Source organism: Pinus tabuliformis, chromosome 2_2 (assembly GCF_031772625.1).
Source record: "Pinus tabuliformis cultivar Carrire ecotype Pingquan chromosome 2_2, CPIR1, whole genome shotgun sequence".
NCBI classification, from domain to species: Eukaryota; Viridiplantae; Streptophyta; class Pinopsida; order Pinales; family Pinaceae; genus Pinus; species Pinus tabuliformis.
This window is the reverse complement of record NC_142300.1, coordinates 778096507-778102684: the sequence shown is the minus strand read 5'-3', so window position 1 is coordinate 778102684 and position 6178 is coordinate 778096507.

The window sequence follows — 6178 nt, the reverse complement described above, 5'->3', positions numbered from 1 at the left end:
TGTAAGCAATGCAACGTTCGCCTGGGAAGAGTCGGCTGGTTGTCTTCTCCTTTCGTTCGAGTGATGAAAGTAGAAATAACAAGAGCTGGCACCACTTTCTGACAAACTAGAAGATATTTTCAAAAATCTTCCTTTGGCTTGGTGTATTCGCTGTGTGTATACTTGGTATAACCCACATTTCTTTCAAACTGATTGTGTTGTTGCTATTTCGATTTCCGGCCGTGCGAATGACTCAATAAGTTAGGGACTTTGCTCTCTAAACAATTTTCCGTATTGAAAATTGCTTCCGTTCTTTGTTCCAGGATTTTCTGGAGCGTCTTCCCTCTTTAGCGTTTTTCTTTTTGCTTTACCCAGTCTGAGCTTCAGGATCTTTTGTAAACATGCTGCTTTTGTGCGCCTTTGACTCTGAGTCTTGGATAGTCTATTCCCATCAGTATCTGTTGTGTGATACTCTGGAATCTGCGGTCCTGCTGCATGCGACATCCGTTTGCGAAGGCATCTCTTCTTTGTTCTCCGAGTATTGACGCTTTCCCCTTTTCCTTAGATGTTTCCTACACAGTGATTTATATTAGTTGCTGCCTTACAGTTTACGCAAAGGAAAAGAGAAATGACGAAAAGATTGACATGAAAGCTTTAAGTTCTAATGAATGCATAATCATGACAGTCATAATGACTTGACTCTTCGAAAAACACAACACAATCCTTCTTGGATACTTTGGCGTACAGTCATTAATTTCTCTTAAGGCACGCGCCCAATTTTGGTCTACAGACAGCTTTCCTTGAACACTATGTCGAGGAAATTTGCGATGAGTGATTTCTTTGATTCACATCGCAGTATCGAGGATTGCGATGTCAAGATGTGTCATCGCAGGAATTGATGGTCGCATTCATCGCAGATCGCAAATCGCAAATCGCGCTTAATCATCCAATCATTGTGTGCTGCTTATGCGATGTTGCGATATGCGACGTCGCATATCGGCCCTCGGCGATTCCTTAATTTTTCATTTTAAGAGCGCTTTTCAATATATGCGATGCGATGAATTTCATGTCGCTTCTTCGCATCTTATTTATGCGCATAGGAAAACGCTTCACTCTCTCTTCGCGATGCGATACAGCTTTAGGGAGTTAAAATATAAAAAATTTGATAAAATGTTTTTTTGGATTTTTTGTTAAGGGTCCCCATTTGCTTGGTGTTATTGCTAATACCAAACAAAGAGGGGGGTTGTTGGTGACCACAACAATGGCAATTCACTGTGAAGAACCAGTTATCTCTGTTTTTCTATTGAATTTCCACTTCCGAAGCAGAAAAATTTTCATATGTCTAAATTTTGTTATGGACAGATAGAGTACATTACTCCTTATCCTATCAATGATACTTTGTCTCAACCTTTTTCATATTCCAATTGTTTGCTTCCTCAGGCTTAGTTCTTGTATTCACACCAGACATTACTCGGTCCTTTTTTTAAAGATAAAATAAGGTCTTCTCTGCGTACTGGCTTTTAAAATATGCTCATTTGTAGTAGGTAGAGCCTTTGCTGCCCGCAAGCGTCCATAGCCTCGACAGGGTTACCTGTTATCCAGCAATGATCCTTTATCCTGCTTGAGTTTATTTACAACATTTCAGAGAAAAACCCTTTTTGACACTTTTTCCTTTTTTATTCTGTAAAGAACAATGTCTCGGTTTGGTGGCCAAATTATGGCACAGTCATTCACTCAATTTACACTTTTGCTGAACATGCTAGCTCGTGATGAGACCCCTTGTCTTTTGATTGCAACAATCTTGAGTCGTTGTGCTGTTTTGGTAGACAGTATTGGCAAAGTCAGAAAGTTATAATATCTGTGATCATGATAAGTCGGCTCGTGATGAGACCTCTTATTCTTTGAGATATAGTGTTTTCTCGGATTGTTCCTTTGAATGCTATGATTTCCTTTAGCATGGAGGAAGTCATTTTTTTTCCTTAAGAAAGCTCTGGACGACAATAATAGAGTTTGAAAATAGCAGCTTTACAGAGAATATTTATTTTATTATTGATGCCTTTCATTGTGCTGATATAAAACAATTTCTTACCAAAGGTTGTTTTCATCAAAGCTTTTGAAGTTGAAACTAGCATCATGTCTAGGCTAAAGTTAACTCTACCTGTCAATAATAAAAATCAGATTTTTCGAAGAATTTTGCTACTTGTACAAGCGAAAAGCTCAAAATCTGATAGAGAATTGGTGTCTTTTTCATGAACCCTTTTAGTGACCATCTACAATTGGTTTTATTTATAAGAAAGAGAAAAACTAAATAAAAACTAAAACTATCCTACAAAAATAGAAGAGTGATCTTCTATGGAAAATACATTTTAAGAATTTGTCCATTAACAGGCAAAGAATCTCTTCTACCTGCCAAATCATGCAACAGAAATGTCGATGGGCCTATGACTTCTACAATCTTAAAAGGACCAAGCCACAGCTTCTGAAATTTCGTATGTTTTCCCTTCTCTTCATGAGCCTTATCCCATTTCAAAACTAAATCTCCCATCTGAAAGTTTTTTCTGGTCATTATGCTTGAGTCAAAAGAGGATTTTATCAGCGCTTGATGATGGGCATGGGTTTTCTTAGCTTGTTCTCGTTGTTCTTCTAATTTTATTATTTTCATTTGTCTTAGTTGTATGGAGGAGGTAGATACCTCATCGATGTGTTGTACTAAAGACAAAGAGGGAATGACTAAGTGAGTTGGAAGAACCACTTCTTTCCCATAAACTAAATTAAAGGGAGAAGTGTCGACTGAAGCTTTCTTCGTTATCCTGTCTGCCCATAAAGCATTTACCAACGCTTTGTGCCAATTCTTTTGGTTTTGGTCGACTGTTCTTTTAATAATCCTGATCATGTTTTTGTTTGTTGATTCAGACAATCCATTACCCTGCGGATAGTAGTTGGCCGAATATTTCAGTTTGAACCCTCTTTTAAGTGCAAACTCAGTCATTGTATTTCCAGAAAAGTATGAAGCATTATCAAACATTAAGGCCGTTGGCAATCCAAACCTAGTGATTATAAATTGATCTATGAATTCAATAATGTTTTCAGAATTAGCTGTCTTGAGAGGAACTACTTCTACCCATTTAGTAAAATAATCTGTTGCCGTGAGGATGTACCTATGCTGCTTAGAAGAGTGAGGAACGATCTCACCTATTATGTCCAAGCCCCATTGACTGAATGGTTGCTCGATGTTAACCGGCTGTAGTGGCATGGACGGTTTCTTTTGTTTCCCTGTAATAGTCTGGCAGACTTGGCATTTCCTCACGTAACTGTGTGAGTCTTTGAACAGCGTGGGCCAATAATATCCTGCACGTAAGATTTTATGTGCAGTAGCGTCTCCAGCATAGTGTCTGCCTGCTGGTCCATCGTGGAGTTCCTGCAAAACCTTTTCGGCTTCAGTTTTCTCAAGACACCGAAGAAGCACAGAATCGTAATTCCTTTTAAACAGAACATCATTGATGAGCTGGTATTGTTTATCTTTCAATCTAAGAGCTCTTTTCTTGGTGTGATCCAGGTGTGATGGAGCATAATCGTTCTTAAGATAATAAATGGTGTCAGCATATAATGATTCTGCGTTGTTTAGGCTTACCTCATACGTATGTACCCCTTCATATGAGTTCTCAGGAATTTGCGATTCTCCAGCCAACATCTTGCAGAAGCCTTGACCTCTTACAATGTTTGCTGGTTTGATCTCAAGATCGTATTCTTGTAAAGCGGCGATCCAATTTGCTCTTTTTTCACCCACATCCTTCTGTATCAGAAGGTTTCTTACCGCTGGAAACGATACTATGACTTTGGTATGGGCGTTAAGTAAGAAGGGTCTGAAATACTTGATCGCTTTGAAAACAGAATATGCCTATTTCTCCACGTCTGAATAATTGAGTTCAGCACCTTGTAAGTTCGAGCTAAAAAATGCGATTGGAGCTTGCGCCTTCTCTTGATTTGTTTGAGTTAGAATCGCGGCATAATATTTCTCTGAGGCAAATGTGTATAAGATAAAAGATTCTGAAAAATTCGACGCAGCTAAAGATGGAGCGTTAATGATAGCTTGTTTGATCAAGTTGAATGCTTCATGCTCATCTTGACCCAATTTAAAATTTGAATTCTTTTTAATCATATTTTGCAAAGGAGAAACAATACGTGAGAAGTCTGGGACAAATCTCTTCACAAAATTGATTTGACCAAGGAAAGATTGCATGGCTTTTTTGTTATGAGGCATGGATATTTCGAAAATTTCTTTGATTCTGTCAGGTTCAATGTGAATACCAGATCTTGACACTATGAATCCTAGCAATTTTCCTTCACTTAATGCGAAAAAAGATTTCTTTGGGTTAAGTGAAATCCCATACCTTAAACATCGTTGAAAGATTTGTTTCAAGTCTTTGAGATGGCCGCTTCGCTTCTTGGAGTACACTGTTATATCATCCAGGTAAATCACTAAATATTTATTGACCAAACCTTTAAATGCGATGTCCATGGCTCTCTGAAAGGTAGCACCGGCATTGATCAGACCAAATGGCATCTTCCGATATGCGTATGTGCCCCATTTAGTTCGGAATGTGGTTTTTAACTGATCATCGGGATGTACCAGCACTTGGTTGTATCCTGAAAATCCATCCAAAAAAGACATTAATTCTGAGCCTGCTACTGCCTTTAATATCTGCTCCATAGGTGGGAGGGGAAAATTGTCTTTTTGACAGGCTTTGTTGAGATTCCGGAAATCGATGCAGATTCTAATATCTCCGTTTTTCTTTCTAACGGGTACCATATTGGATACCCATTTGGAATTTCTGACGGGGAAAATTATTCTGGCTCTCAACAGCTTATTTAGCTCAGTTTTTATCTGATCTTCTAAATTGGGGTGGATTTTCCTGAGTTTCTGCTCGACAGGTTTTTCATTGTCAATCATAGGGATAGTGTGTTGAATGATATAAGTCTCGTATGTCTTCAGCTCATCGTAATTCCAGGCAAAAACATTTTTGTATTGCCTCAAAAGACAGATATACGCTAATTTTTCTTCAGGGGCCAGGCCGTGGCCTAGATTAACGTTTTTTGGTTTCTCATCGGTTCCTAGGTTTACTAATTCGTAGTTCAGAGTCGAACTGTAGAGTTTAGAATTGGTAGACCTTTTAAACCGACTTTTCAACTTATAAGTCTTCTAACTTAACCACCGATTTAGGTATAGAATTATCAATGCTATTTTGTTGTAATTGGTGATCATGATGGTCTTCGTCAATTATTTGATTTGAGTAGGATCCTTCAGAAGTCCGGAAATTTACAATGTCAGGATCATCATTGAATACTCTCCAGTTTGTAATGTTTTCAGGGATGGATTGTCTAAAGATTAATTCTATTGAGAATCTATCTGGACTAAAACCTTCGGAGGGAATAAGTCTAGAGGCTACGTTAGCTAACAGGTCTGCGCTCGCATTTTGAAGTCTTGGGATTGACGAAATATTGAATGCTATGAAATGTGCAGTCAGATCTTGTACTAAAGATTGATAGTGTTTCAAATGACCTGATAGGAAATGTATGGTGTTACGTACCTGTTTGATGACGATCTCAGAGTCGCCAAAGACATGAAGGTACTTAACGTTCAACCCGATTGCTTTGTATAGGCCTTGCACCAAGGCCTCGTATTCCGCTGTAATGTTCATGCAATCGAATTCAAGTCTGCACGTAAGCATGGTCTTATTTCCTTCTGGGCTAATCAGAACGCATCCTGCTCCTGCTCCCTCATTAGATTTAGAGCCATCAAAATATAATTTCCAAAACAAAGATGTATTTACAGGGTTATCTAAAAAATTAACACATTTTGAATTATCAGTTTGGGAAAAAATTTCTACTTGGGACAAAACTGAATTTTCTAAGTAAGGTGAGATATGAGTAGTGAAATTGCCGAGGAAAGAATCTACCGAGTAATTGCCTATGATACTGTTGTTGTATGCTATTGCTGCATTTTCTCCCTCCAATTCTGTCACTATGTACTTCTGGTGTAACTCTCGTTCAACCTTTATTTGATTCGTTTTACCATTGTAGGGTAACCACATGTGCGACCAGTCGGTTGAGAAGTATCCATGGAGTTTTTCAGACCAATCCCTGCTAAGAATTAAACCATAGAATTCAGGGATATCAGCTACTAGAATGTCAATAACCT